Consider the following 16,258-nt stretch of genomic DNA (forward strand, 5'->3'; position numbering starts at 1 on the left):
ACCACACAACAATAAGGACGCCTTCGTAAAGCCCATGCAATTAATTTGTGACTAGCTGTGCCTACTCCGGAACAAATAAGCTGCCACATGGCACCGCTCTAACAATTTCCTTTACATTTTTTGTTTGTGTAACATGCGTTTGCGCAGCATAAAGCAGCGCGCTGGTGGGCTGTCGCACTCAAAATTAAAATGAGAAATTAAAATTTTGCAACAAAAAACAACAAAATAATTGTGGATAAAGTAGAATTATGTAAAATTGCGAAAAAGGCTTTGGTGGTGGCACGCAAGACGATAGTGGATGTGTCGCCGGCAGACGATAAATCAGCAGACCATAGTAGTTAACAATGACAAAAACAACAATAACAACAACGAAAGAGTGCCTGTGGTCGCATTAGCCACTGAGATAAGCTGCCATGCCATGCACATGCGTGCAACGCATAGCTGGCTGCCCGTGTTACACGCGCTTTGTCCGCTACTGTATAGCGGCTTGCCACAAGAAGGTATTAAAAAATATAAATTAAAGCTAGACCAAAAATCAGCTCAACGGTTGACAGCTTTGAACGTGCCACACTCATGCCACCCCGCTCCTATGTTGCTGCATACACTTTTGCACATTTTTGTTATTGTAAGCGCCCTTTTTCACATGTGCGCACACTCACCTAACGCATGCGTGGGTGTGTTGGCACATCATGCGGCATGCCGCAAGTAATGTAAACAATACTTTAGCTTCGGCTGCTTGTCTTGTTTTCGGTGCTACCCGATTTGACATCCCAGCTGATATTGCAACCATTCGACAGTTGCTGCTGCTGCATGTTTTCAAAAATAATTGACATGAACTTTTGTGGCATTTATAGGTGGCAACATTATGCACTCAGCTGCCAGACCGCATTAGAGCTTGAAAGACATAACGTGACTGCTGGATTTTTATGGGCAAACATTTTTTTTCTGTTATTTCTGTTTTTTTTTTCAACTTTGCCACTGTTACTGCAATTACGCATGTCTGCTGTGGTATGCAGCATTTGAAAGTGTGTGCCTGTGTGCGTGCGTTTGTGTACGTGTTTGAGTGACGTAATACGGGTAACACCTTTGTGACGAATTTTCGCCAAAATATGCATAAATCACGCGTCGTTAGGCTTATAAACATTTTGTGTCATGTTGCGCAACATATACAAATGAGCGCATGTTGATGTTTATGTGCAACAAGCAAAAAGTTGGCAGTTTAATAAGCTGGCAGGCATACAATTGGGGTTATGAGCGGGGCACATTTGAGTTTTGTTAATGTTTTGTTGTTGCTTTTAGAAATAGTAAAATGTTGTAATTGGCCATTTAAGTTGCAAGCACAGAAGGTTGGATGGAAATGTCGAACTCATACTCTGACATGATAAAAAACATGGGGCCCTTTGGTTGACAAATTCTATTTAGGGATCCAGTCTGAAGGCTAGTATTAAATTCACAGCCGTGAAATTACGCCAGCAACATTGATTGTCAACTGAGAAGAAACGCCAAATTTACGAGCATCACCTCTGAAGCAATTGGTAAATTTGTGATATGATGGCCGGGATATCAGTAGTCGTAGCGTCGCCCAGTAGCTAAAGATCGACCAATTTTAAGTTATTTGAGCAAAGCTGGATTCAAAAAGAAATTCGATGTTTGGGTGCGACACCAATTAACAAAAAAAAAAATTCAGGAATCAAATTTCCATCTGCGAAGCCTTGGGCAAACGAAATGAAATCGACCTATTTCTTAAACGGATGGTGACTGCGGATGAGAAATGGGTCACATACGGCAATACTGTGCGAAAACCATCGCAGTCAAAGCGTGATGAAGCAGCTCAAATGGTGGCCAATTTAAGACTAATGGACAGGAAGGTTCTACTGTGTATTTGGAGGGACTTGAAAGGAATAATTGATCATGAATTGCTTCCGTATGGCCAAACACTAAATTCAGACCTCTACTGTCAACAACTGGACCGTTTGAAATCAGCGATTGAACAGAAACGGCTAGAATTGATCAACAGAAGAAGTTTTGCGGTCTATCAGGGCAACGCACGACCACATACATCTGCAGTGACTCGCCAAATACTCCTGGAGCTTGGTTGGAAAGTTGTAATGCATCGACCTTGCAGTAAGGATCTGCCACTAAGCGATTGCCACCTTTTTCTCTCATTGCAAAACTTCCTGAGTGACAAGAAATTGGTGTCAAGAGAAGATTGGGAAAATCGATTGCTAGAGTTTTTCGCTTATATGGATTAAGGCTTCAATGAAAATGGCCACAAATTATATAAGAAAACAGTGCATATTTGACCCATATCAGACAATCCGAAACATCTTAAATAAAGTTTTCAATTTTGCGCAAAAATATTGGATTTCTCATTCCTTTAATTTATATTGAAACAAAAAAATATGTCCAGGAGTATTTTGCGAAGACGCTTCGCTTAAAATGCCATTCTTCGGAGTGAACTCAGGAACTTCACTCGCATGCGAACTGTCAAACTGGCATGTTTCGCGGTGTTTTTACGCCGTGAACTGAATACTACTTGGCCGTGAGATACATTTGAAATTTCACGCATATTTCATGGGGACGCAATTTTTATGGCCCATGATAACCATTTAATGGGAAATGCGAACTTAGTACTCTGGCTAAGGCCACGATATGCTAGTAAAGCCTGCAAAATCTACTACAAGGAGGCGAAGAAGCACTGAAAATATGATCATTGAAAAGGTTTGCCTGGGAAGAAGCAACTAAAAGTTACTGTTATAAATGTTGATGCTCTCTGCACTGCGACTATAAGATCTAAGGTACTAGCTTCAGAATTTAGCGAATATCTTTTAAATCCACTTTCGAGCCGTCCATTCTTAATTTGTCAATTCAACATATTCAGGATGAAAGATGCTAAGCGTATCGGGAATAATGATCAGCATTGCCTTCAGTCGAATTCGTTGGCTGCTGTGCACTCTTTTTCACTCATATCGTCACTCTGAATCAACGCAACAAAAAATTCTCGCCGTTTGATACTCACTCAGATTCATAATGCCTTTAATATCTTTAATTGCAATATTTGGTTTTCTTTCGGACTTCTTTAAAGATCAGTATATAAAAAATAAATAAATAATTGGCGCACTGTAAGGTGCTAGGCCGAGCTCCTTCTCCTATTTTTGGCGTGCCTCTTGATGCTCTTCCACAAATGGAGAGACCTACAGTTTCAAGCCGACTCCAAACGGCAAATGGTTTGTTATGAGTAGCTTTTTTATGGCAGAAATACACTCGGAGGTTTGCCATTGCCTGCCGAGGGGCGACCGCTATTAGTGTAATTTTGGTGTTTCACCGAGATTCGAACCTACGTTTTTTCTGTGAATTCCGAATGGTAATCACGCACCAACCCATTCGGCCATGACGGCCGTTTGTTATGACGAGCTTTTTTATGGCAGAAATACACTCTTACTTCTTCATTTTGCCTAGATTCGAACCTATTGCGCATCAATCTAACTCTACGGCGACTCAGTATATACTGGGTTGATAAGGTGGCACAAAATTAATCATCCAATTTTATTTTTCAATAAATTTTTTTACTAAACAAAACAAAAAATATTTTTGAGTGAAGGAAATTTTTATTTTAACCACGAATGGGTGATTAATTTTGCGCCACCCTGTATACGGAAACGAAAACAGAAGTTGGAAATAAGTATAAGAAACTTATTTGGGGTCTTGCCTTATATTTTATGGCAAAAGGAATATGTGCACATACAAAAAGTTTCGTGTATTTGTTATATGAAATAAATGCGCAACACAATCAAGGAAAAAAAAAACAAATATGAAAAATCAACTTTTTAGCAACTAAAAAATTTCATTTTATTTTACTAAAATTTCTAACTAAAAACCGTAGAATTGAGATGATAAATTGGTGAAATTTTTTTCTTAAAATTTCAAACTTGTTTTTGTGCGGTTTTTATTTAACAATGATCCGTACTTTTATAAAAAGCAACATTCACTTGAAAAAAGAGGAACATTTTCAAAAATAGTCGAACTACTATCTTTGTGCTATCTTTTGTTGTAGACTGTACGTAGGTCAGTAAGTGTCTTACAGAGAAGCGGCGATTATACCCAAAATGTATGCTTCAGTGCCATTTTCCACTTCTATGCCAAAAATTGAACAAGAATAATTGAATAAAATAGTATTACGAAAGGCTTGGCTTTTTTTTTTCAAGAGTAAGTTAAATTTTTCGCTCCACAAAGCCTACTCACCCATACCAATTATGCCACAATTTGCTAGAAATCGGGCAGCGACAGCTTGGACAACATACACAAAAGCACAAAGGCGTTCACACCAGAAACCTAAATGCCACTCATACACTCAGATGACCTCAGCGGGTATCTGATTTCGAGTGCACAGCATGAAATTTGATATCACCTTTTGCAGCAATAACGAAAAAAAGCAAAGAGACCCAAGCAAAACTATCAAAATATTTGACACTGAAATGTCATTAATAATAATTGTAAAAATTGCGGAATAACAAGAACAACAACAAAATAGCAATTTGCAACGCGTAATTGCCACCCAAAAGCGTATACAAAAAACGCTATGGATAACTTTTATGCGGCCAGAGAGATGCAAAACGCTGGAAAAAGCATTTGCGGTTACGCTAATGCTGGCGCCGGTAACAGCAACGGTAGCGGTAGCGGCAACTGCCGCGCTTGGTACACTGGGCGCGCATGCGCGGTACGCATTTGAAATCGATACAGCACGCAGCGCCAGCTATCGACGCTTGCTGTGCCTTAAAATTGATATGCCAAAAGGTGCAACAACAGCAAAAACTAAAAAAACGAGAAAAAAAACGCACAAAAAAGGTAGCGCGCAAATGTTGTATGAAACACAAACACAAAAACAAAACTGTAGAATAGCTGAACGACGACATTATGAATAATAACAACAAATAGAAAAACATGGTTTGTGCAATAGCTGGACCGCCAGAGTAGTAGCCGCCCATTTGGTGGCACCATGCAACATGCAGAGCAATTTATTAATGAGGTTGCAAGTTGATTGCAAGAACTGACTACCGCAGTGGCGCGCATGGGTTGGTTGGTGCATAGCCATTGGGGTAAGTGGTGCAGCAGCGTTTGTGCTTTACTGTGTGGCATGTTAGATTTTTTGCTTTGGTTTTCCTATAACTGGCTTTTTATAGTTGTTTTCAGTGGTAATTTTAGCAGCAGCGATATTGACAGCCTGCCCCCGCCGATGCCGCTACCACCGCACCACCGCAGATGCCTACAAATTGACAATGCCAGCGGGTGTTGGGCATTTATTGAACTTATTAGCGCATTTTTAACTTGCAACATGCGGCTTGTAACGTGCAACAAGTCAGGCTGGTGCTTGTAATTGTTAGACGACGGTCGAAATGCGTTTCCTCTTGCTATTTTTCTTAGTTTTGCTTTAATTATTTGTTGCTTTTGTTGTTGCTGGTTTGCTTTTGCTCACTTGCTCACCACTGGCAATATCAAGCGCTTTTTGTTGGCGATACAATATCGCGCAATGTCTCGTCTCGCCACACTGCAAATGAGGTGTCAAATGACAAACGATAAGTGCTGCAACGAGCATGCAAGCAACGCATGTAGCATGCAACAACAGCGCATGCACACACCAATAGACAAGCACCAATAAACACATGCAATGCGGCACAATCAGTGTTAAATGCGAGCACGCGCATGCAACACAACGCATTTAGGCGTGCATTAGTCACCACAAACAAACAGCCATATACATGTGGCATGCCACTCTTTTTTGCCAGCTGTGCGCACTCTCAATATCCACGAGGTCAGAGAGTGCGTTCATGCTGCATGCATTTCTGTGTGTACGTGTGTGTGTGTGTGTATGCTTGCTTGTTTGTCACATGCGTGTCGGCGCCAATTGTTGTTGCAACATGAGTGCGCGTGCGCGGCCGGTCACAAACAATCCGCTTCGTTTGCTTGTGGCACATTTATCATTATTGTGTTGCCACGACTGGACTCCTCCTTCTTGCTGCCACATTCTGTAAATAAAATTAGCCGAGGTCAAAGTATTGCCTATTGGCGTGACATGGCATGGTGCGGCGTGGTGTGGGGCGATGTGTTGTGGTGTGGTATTGTGGGTGCAACACAAAAAGTAGAAAAACAGCTGTGCGCTTGTGTTTGTGTTTGCAACCAAAGCCGCACATTTATTAGCTTCAGTAGAGATGCATACATACACATATACATACATACATGCACCTATTGTATCTATATATTGGTGGTTGCCGCCTCTTTTAAGCCACCAAATTATTTTGCGTGATTTTCCGATTTGCCAGCACTTTTTCATTCTATTGTTGTTGCTATTCGGTTGTTGGCATTTGACAACTGTTGCAAGCTGGCGATTGTGATTGCGATTGCGATTTACATTTTATTGGCGAGTCATAAAAACGTCAAGGATTTATTTGTTACTGCGCTTTGTGCTAATTTTCCACTGCGTTTGAATGAATTCCCCCGCTCCCCAAAAAAAAAAAAAATAAATGCGTGGTTGTGTGTATGGTCAGCATTGAAATGACTGTGAATGAGCGCGTATGTGTGCCCCTCTTTTGTTTGTCTAATTGGCGTGTCATTACCATTTGTAAGCCACTCATAAATCAATTGCATAAGGTAGCTATGCATTTTGTTGCTATAAAAGGTAGGTAATTTTTTTCTTAATTCTGCCTCAAATTGCGATAAGCTTGCAGCATATAAAAAAAAAAACAAATCAAGTAACGGCTTAAAGTATCAGCAAGTGAATGGTGCTGGCGTTACTTTAATGTATTTGCATTTTTTGTCTTTCGTCTATGGCTTTTAAGCTGTGAATTTGTTAATGTTTCTGCCCTGCGGTGCGTATGAGTAACATTCCGCTGGTCACTGGCACTTCATTACCGGACACACAGAACAACTCAGCGTTCTTGAATGATTGGGAATGTCTTAAGCTTGTAGATTGAAATGCTTTTGACATTAAGTCGTAATTTATTTAGTTCTTTGTTGTGTGATTTTTTAATTGTTATTCCAAAAGCGCGCTTGATTGATTTGTGTGGAATATCAAATATATTTGCCTCCCTGAACTCTCTTGATTTCTACAAATACTTTTTACGACCGCATACTTCTAGAGCTCACAATCTATTCTTGACTTAAATTTAAATCAAATCTCACTAAGTTTTTATGTTACCCATAATTAAATGGTGCCACACAGTTTCATTCGAGCGTTGCGTTGTTTGAAGGTAAAAGATTTATGTGCACTATAAAAAATGTATGGGATAAATATGTGCAGCGACACTAGGTGTAGCTACAAAGTAGCCAAACTGATGGTGTGAAATATTTTTGTTTTGATTTCATACATTTGTACTTATTATGACCTTCGATATACACAGTTATGTATACCATATCAGTGGAATCAACCATAAGAATGCTCCTTTGAACGAAATAGTGATGGGTGTCTTCCTCTGTCAGTTCCTTCATAGTTTCATCGCACTCAAATCTGTTTATTTTTAATGTAGATTTTACTTTGGGAAACAGATAGAAGCTATATACGCCACATGCGCTTTTGCGATTAAGTTGGACGGCCTAATACTGAGATGCTGCTATTGACAGATAATAAAGGTGGTATGAAACGGCGCATTGTCCTAATCGCAATCCTTTACAGGTCTTCTCAAACTTTAGCTAGTGTTTTTGCTATTCCTAGGGAATACAGTGAAGGTGTACAATAACATACTTTATATATGAAGAAAAAATCAATCATCATCATCCCACCAATCTCTATTCTTCTCCTAAAAATTTTTTTGGCGAACCACAATAAGTACCTTAATGTGAACTAAGGCTATGGCTGCACTATTTAGTGCAAAGAAGCGAAAGTTCTGCACTCGCAAGAGGATAATGTTGCTTCTTCCACAATATATCCCCTCAGTCTCATGCTTTATTGCTCACAACACGTGCGTAACTTGTAAATCCTTAATATTGAAAATCAAGATCCTACTAGACTTGACAGGTACGAAGAGGACCCAAACTTGTTGTAAAACAACGCAGTCAAAAATTTAAATAAGTACAGCCAATTTAGTATGGCGCCCGCCGTAGTTGAGTGAGGTCGTGCGTAACTGCCATTCGCGAGTGCGTAGGTTCGAAACTACGCGCATGAAACATCAGGCAATGGCAAACCTCCGAGTGTATTTGTCAGCAAGAGCTCCTCCTAAAAAATATGTGCCGTTCGGAGTCGGCTTAAAAATCTATATTTGTCTATTTGTTTGCGCGCCAATTATTTATTTGTTTTTATTAGGAATAGTAGTTGCAAAAGGGAATGTTAATGGTAATTTTAAGGTGGTGGTAATATCATATTTATTTATAAGAAAATTTACGGTAATTATAAGAGTAATTATAGTAAAAACAGTTATGGTAATGGTAATGGTGATTTGATGAGTATCATAATAGTAGAGGGATACGCCACGGTAGTGGTAACAGTTAAGATAGTGAAAACAGTAATGGTAATGGTAATACTGAGGGTAAGGGAATAGTAATGCGAGACGTGTCGGTAATGATAAGTAATGATAGTAAGTAGAGTAATGGTAATGGTATTGGTAATTATAATGGTATTAGTAGTTGTAATGGTATTGGTAATTGTAATGGTAGTGGTAATTGTTATGGTAATAGTACTGCTTATGATAAGTAATGGTAATGATAATGATAATATTTAGAGTAATCGTTATGGTAACAGTAATGGTAAAAGTATTGGTAAGAGTAATGGAAATGGTACCTAATGATAATGGTAATGTAATATTGGTAATGATAATCGTAATTGTAATAGTAAAGAAAATAAAGTACCATTGAGTTTTTAGAAGAAGCGAGTCCAGAGCAAGTTTCATAACACAACGAAAAACAAATTGTGCGATTTGTTAAAAACTCACTCAAAAAATATATATATAACTAGCTTATCGGCTTTTCAATTTCATACTCAAAACAGTTCGTCTGTGAACATTTATTTACCGGCTGTATATAGAGATATTTAAGCAAATCTAGCACAGTTAGCTATCCAAAGCGGGGGAATGCAATAAACGAGTATGGGTGGCATAAATGTTGTATATTTAACTAAGAACAGCGGAAAAATTAAAACAAAAATATTTTACTGCAGTTTTTTACTAATTGTTTTTAACTGTTTTTTTTCGCAAATGTCTTTCTACAGTTAATAAGTTGATGTTGCAGTTTCGCGAGGCAAATAACGAAAAGCAGCCAACAGACAAAGCAAAAAAATCACTTCTAGGGCTGGGTTCATAAAAAGTGTGGTCATAAAAAATACTCGTAACTATTAAACCTAAGAAGACAAACTTAAATTAATATTAAAATGGAAATTAACATAATGTTTTTTTTCGTAATGTGAATAGTAATTGTTGAAAAATAAAAGTGAATGCGCGACTAATGTTAAATATTTCAGTTCATAATGCCTGCCTATGAAGTTTGAATGTATGTGTTTGTACATGATTTTATTGTTGTTATATATATATGTATGTGTGTACATATGTAGCCAAAGTGACCGCATTTTCGTATAAATTACAGGCATAATTGAAAATTGAAAGCGTTGCAAATGTTGTGGCAGTTATAGTTTTTATGCATACGACATACTTAGATAAATAACATACCCGTGTACAGACTAAATAAGTACTAAAATTACACACATAGGTTTATATATGGTACTCACATAAAAGCACTAATATGGCAAACAATTCTATTGTGAGGTTATATCAAATATTTTGGCCATCGGGCTGGGCCAGTGTACGCTGAAAATAATTTGGATTAGGCCAATTGAGGCAGGAGCTTTTTTTTATACCCAGCGATGGTTTCAGAAAGTGTGAACTTTTTCCAACGTTAGCATTTTTAGAATATGAAGTATGGGAGTATTTTCATTCTGATTTGACTTAAAAGAAGATTAAATTGAAATGCTTCCATGGTATAGAACTCAGCTGGCGGTATTAGAAATGACTGTAAATACAATCAACGGTAACATATAAGACGAAAATGGTTGTCCAGGTAATGGTAAAGAGTAATTTAAAGGTAATCGTAATGATAAAGGTAATTATAAGAGTAATTTACAGGTAATCGTAATGATAAAGGTAATTATAAGAGTAATTTAAAGGTAATCGTAATGATAAAGGTAATTATAATATAAATGACACTGCTAATCCTTTTGATTCTGATAATAGTAATGATAATGGTGATGATAGTCATAATGATATTAGTAATGGTAGTGGTAATGGAAATAGTAATGGTAATTAAAATGGTTATACTAATGAAAATTGTAATAGTAATGTCAATGAAAATGTTGTTAATAATGGTAATGGAAATTATAATTTTAAAGGTAATGCTAATGGTAATGGAGATGAATATGATAGTGGTGTTAGTAATGGTTATGGTATTGGTAATAGTAATGAAAATCGTGATATGAGTGAAAATGGTATTAGTAATGGTTTCGGTAATTATTATGATAATGATAATATTGGTGATAATGGCAACACTGGCAATAATGGCAATGCTGATAATAATGGTTATGGCAATTCTTACTTAAGGTAACTAGTAATGGCAATGGTAATGCAAATAGTAATCTCAAAGTAAATTATAGTTGTAGTAGTTCGTAATGGTAATAGTAATAATCATGATAATGTTGATGATAATGTGAATGCTAATGCAATACTCAGTAATGGTAATAGTAATGGTAATAGTAATGGTAATGACAATGGTGATGCTAATAGTAAGGGTAAGCTGAAATATAGTTGTACTAATATAGTAATGTTAATGTTAATAGTGATTGTAATGGTGATGAGAATGATAATGTTAACGCAATACTTAGTAAGGTAATTTTAATGCTAGTGGTAAATATAAATTGAAATAATGGTAAATAGAAATGGAAAAGTAGTTGTAATAGTAATGGCAATAGTAAGAGTAATGGTAATGAAGTGCAGTGAAATATAGTTGTAGTAGTAATGATAATGGTAATAGTAATGGTAATGGAATACTTTGTAAAGGCAATATTATATATAGGCAAACTCATTAGTGAGAAGAATATTTCGACAGATAAAGGGAACAAAGAATCTAGCTGCATTCTGTATATTATTCTGTGAATTAGTTTGTGTATTAAAATTTGCTTTCGGACTCTAATGAATACTAAACGGCCCTTGTCAGAGGAACTTTCAAAGCTTAGTGGTTCAACTTTATAATATAAAAGTTAAAGTGCAACAATCTCTATAGAAAATATGTATCTTCGGTACTACTCATAATCCTTAAGACGAGTCTAGCAGTCCCTCTCAGACTTTGCTTGCGAAAACGTTTAAGTAACCAGTAATTGTCATAACTGGCTTTTGGTCTATCGGAGAACAAGCAGCCAAAAGGGGTATCCCTCATAATACATACTGTCACAGTTGTAAATAAAGGAGACAATCTTCCATTTCCTCTGTGAATGCCCTGCCCTATGGAGGGACAGAATGTTAACCCTTCGAGAATCTCGAACAACTGTCTGGCTCAAACGTCAACAACCTAATAAGGTTCTTAAACCGTAAAGACTGGATATAGTTATGCTGTAAATAACCGTTAAACAAGCTGGTAATGAGGATGTGGCAACAAAATGGTGCGAAAGTGCTAGTTGGATTCTGGAAGAATCACCACTTTAACCAACCAACCAACCAGCAAGCATTTCTACCTAATATGCGCTTTTTACTGAACACAAACGAAACAACTTCTGCTCTCTGGGGCTCGCTTGAGTGAGCTGAATACCATAATAGAGTAAAAATTGTATACGCTGATTAATAGTAACGTTTTAACTGCACAAATTTCAGAAGAAAGGATTTAGTTTTACTGATTATATTTAAGTGCTTTTGAGATACAAAAACAATAATAATTTCTTCACCTCATATGAGCTCATCTTATTCCCCATATTTTTTTCATCTTTCATTTCGCCTCATTTTAATTAATTTCGATTAACATTTCGAAAAATTATTTTCCATTTCATTTCATCTCATTTCATTTCATCTCATTTCGTTTTCACTTTTTTTTTTATGTAATTTTTTTTTTTAATTTTTCTGCTATTAGCTGCAAATGTAGGCAATTAATTTTAATTAAAAGTCATAAATACTTAATGTTCCCAAAGAAAACTTACATGGTACAACTACAAGCACTTACTCGCCAAAATAACATATTTGGCCGCAAGTATGTCATGAAAAATGGCCAAAAATGTGCAACAAGCAACTGCCTCGAGCGATACAAAAACCCCAATATGCTTGAGGACGATGAAGAAAAATTGAATGTAAACACGCGTTGCATTTCAATCGCGTTTGCCACTTACCGCCAACAACTTGCCACATGCATACCAGCCGAATGCTACAGGCGCGGACGCAGGCGCAGGCGCAGCGACAACGCAATCGCGCAACTTTAATCGCATTTCGAGTTAATTGAACAATGAAACGTTTCTGGAGTAATATTTACAGCGTAAATTAACTAACGAGCACTACAACAACAACATTAACACCAACAACAATAGCCAAAGTTTGGTATGGAAAATGCGCTACATATCGGTGACAAGAAAAACTACAGTTTGAATTTTGAAAAAAGAAAAAAATATAAAAAAAAACTAAAAAATAATAACTAAATAAAGTTTTGAAAAGCGCAAAAGTCGCTTAAGTATAATAACAGTACATAGTAGGTTGTAAAATAGGAGTAGGAGCAGATTAGTTTGCATTTCAGTCTAAGCAGGTGAATTTATGTTGATCGTTTAAAGCAGTCAATTCACCAGTTGGCGGCAGATTGGCAGGGAGCTGAGGTATGCAATGAATGGTGGCGGCTGCCAATCGTTACGGTGGCAAAGTGATCAGCGACACAACAAATTCGTTGGCAACTCGCAGTTGGCGCATGCGCAGTCACAAGGCATTGACGTGGTTGGGCGTACGAGCGGACGGTTGGCCGGTTGGTCGGCTGATAGGTTGGGTGTTTGGCTGCTTGGTAGTGGCGCGACATGGAAAATGCGGTGTGGCGTGCCACAGCTGTTGTCTGATTCGCTCGTTCGATTTGTGTGCGCGATTCATTTTTCATGCAACAACTCGCATCGCGAGTGCAGTTAAGCTAGGCAATTGACTGGCTAGCTGACTAAGTCAACAGTAACTCCACATAGTGGCAACTTGAGTTGGCAAATGTGACTAAGTACGAGTGTGTGTGTGTGTTCATTTAGTGAAGCGATAATGAATGTCAGGTTAAATGTTTGATTGCCGATCTTGCGCCAGTTGCGGCAAGCGAAGCAATGAATAAAACAACATTCATATAAGTCTACAGTTGCGTCCAAAGAAAAAAGGATAATTAGTAAGTTTGGGAGGAATAATTAGCAGGTAAGCTGATTACGCATTATGTGAAGGGGCTTCTAGCTAACTGCAGCGTGCCGGTGTTAGACGATCCACTTTGTTTTTGACGGAGCTCACAGCGTGTGACTTCTATTTGTTATCTTAGATAAAATTTGCTCGAAAAGGAACGGCTTCTGAGCTTGTCAAAACTGTGTGAGAGAGACAGAAGGCGAGACACGTCATTTTGGGAATGATTGGAAAATACTTTCAATACTTCTCTTTCGAATAAGGGAAAATGGAATGGAAGTTTGCAGATTTGGGAGATAGAAAGGTATGTATTTTACCGAGCTCCTCCTCCTGTGGTGTGCGTCTTGATGTTGTTCTACAAATGGAAGGACCTGCAGTTTTACACCAGTTTCGAACGGCAGATATATTTTTATGGGGAACTTTTTCATGGCAGAAATACACTCGGAGGTTCGCCATTGCCTTTCGAGGGGCGAGCGCTATTAGAAACCACTTTTTTTCTATCATTTGGTGTTTCATGCATGGAGATTTGAACCTACTCACCTCCGAATAGTAGTCACACATCAAACCATGCGGGTACGCCAGCCGCCTACGCAAATATGTTCGAAATTAAAATAACATTTTTTATACAATAACATCAGACTCGTTATTTAATAGCCCCAGCTCGTATAGAAAAATGATGTTAATATCGAGAATTTTCTATTGAACTACAAAATATAATATTTTGAGCTGTGTTATTTTTGTCTCCAAGAAATCAATTTCGTGTATTTGTTGTATGGAGAAATTGAGCAACACCAACAGGTAAAAAATTTATAAAAATTCAGCGGGATTTTTTAGCAACTTCTAACATGCACTTTTTATGCAAGATTTTAATAAGCTATAAAACAGCATTCCCAAAAATTTTCTAGAAATTCTAATTAGAAAGCATGGAATTGTGATGAAGACTTAGTGGACCTTTTCAAATTTTTGTAGAAGCTCTGAAAATTGGATTTATATGAATTTCGATAGAAAACAAACCATAATTTCATAAAAAAAGCTGTAAATATAAAAAAAAAATTAAAAAAAAAACAGTCAAACCTGCTCAAAATATTTATGGGCTATCGCTAGTGCCGGCTAAATTTATAATATAAACCAAAAATATATAATTAGTTGAAAAACAATTAAAATGAAAAAATAACACAATTTCCAAAAAATCCAAATTTTGGGGTTTGACGTTCAGATTTTCATGTCCGCAACTGTAAACATGAATTTCTGACTTGACCACTCTACCCAGCCAATGGTCAGACAAGGCGCATGCGCGCACTAGCACTAAGCGTGATTTTCAATATTCGCTGTTATTTTTTTTGTTTTTGTTGATTTTTCTATTTTATTTAATTTTTTCATAGATTTTCCATGTATCCAGTTTTTTTTTGTTTTTTTTTTTTTTTGTTTTTCTTACTGGTGCATATTTTCGCCGTCTGGCACACCATTGGTCCATTCGTGCACGGTTGATAAGGCAGTACCGAACAAATGAAGTGATTTCGCGTGATATTTCATGTTGTTGCATATTTATTTAATTTGCAAATCAAAAAGGTTCAATAAAAATGCAAACCGCAGCAAAGGTGAAAAAAGTAATGCAAATATTAATGAAAAAAAAGAAAAATTAAAAACTCTAACGGCTGCTACAGTTTTTCTCATTGGCTTAAAGTGTTTTTATGGTGTAGTCATAAAAAACTATATATAAAATTGTATTTTTGTAAGTGTGGCAACTTATTAATTACTCACGACATGCCCAGTCCACACTGTATAGATTACCAGTGCTTTTTTTGCCTTATTTTTCTAAGGCATTTTTCATTGGAGTTTCCATAAAAAAGTAGGTGGACTGTTGTTGCACCATTAAATTTATTGGATATTCAATTGGCCGTTAGATTGGGTGGAACTTTAAACGTTAGGCATTTGTTACATTTTTAACAAACACGAAAAAAGGAGATCAGTGTATGGTTAACTACTACTTGGATTTTGTGAGAATTTATTATATTAAGTCACATACACTTTGTAGAAGGTTCAGAGGTTAAAGGCTGCAACGCGCACTATCCCTTTAAATATTATTAAATATCTTCAATGCATAATTTCTACTCGTAGTAAATATCACGCATAAAGGATCAAAAAGCGATTGAATGGAGGATCACTATGTTAAATAAATTTAGGACATTTTTAGAAAATAAATTTAGGCTTTTAGCCGTAAGCCCAGGTGAAGAGCGTTGGAATTTAATATCGTCCTCCCACTAAATTAACTTTAAAAGCCCGATCTTCTGTGGTTGGTTTAAATTAGGTTACCTTAGCTGATTAGTAGTGATCTTAGATAGACCAGAATTGCTCAGTTAAGCTGATAAGATTGAGCGCTTTTACTGCTTACGTAAGTTTTAGTTCTCATAGTAAGGCTTAGTAACTTAGTTAATCAAAAGTGATATAGACCAATACTGGTCTCTAGTGTCCTCAGGAGGTTGAATAGAGTAGTAAGCTTTAGAAACTACTCATGAAGCACTGCAAATTTTGTAACTTTTCCGGTACTCTGCCCCGTAATATCCGGATCCTTCTCAAATAAAGTTAGGTTAAGCGGTTACATGGGTTTCGTGGGTTAAAAAAATCGATTTGTTTTGGCTTATTAATTTCATCTTACAACATCTCAAGAATATTATCCCAAATTTCGATTCGAATAATAGTTTCGGCGATACAGCCTTTGGGAGGTGTACGCTTCAAGCCACTTTCATTGTAACTCAAAACTTTAAACGCGTTTTTCTCGGAATCGTGTTTTCAAAGTCGGTTGTCAAATGTTCTCGAAAACTACTCAACGGATCTTGATGAAATTTTACACAGGTGTTCGAGATACAATTTGCTCGTGCTTGGACGAAGGATTTTTTTTTTTTTTT

This window comes from Anastrepha obliqua, chromosome 2 (assembly GCF_027943255.1).
Source record: "Anastrepha obliqua isolate idAnaObli1 chromosome 2, idAnaObli1_1.0, whole genome shotgun sequence".
Taxonomy (NCBI): domain Eukaryota; kingdom Metazoa; phylum Arthropoda; class Insecta; order Diptera; family Tephritidae; genus Anastrepha; species Anastrepha obliqua.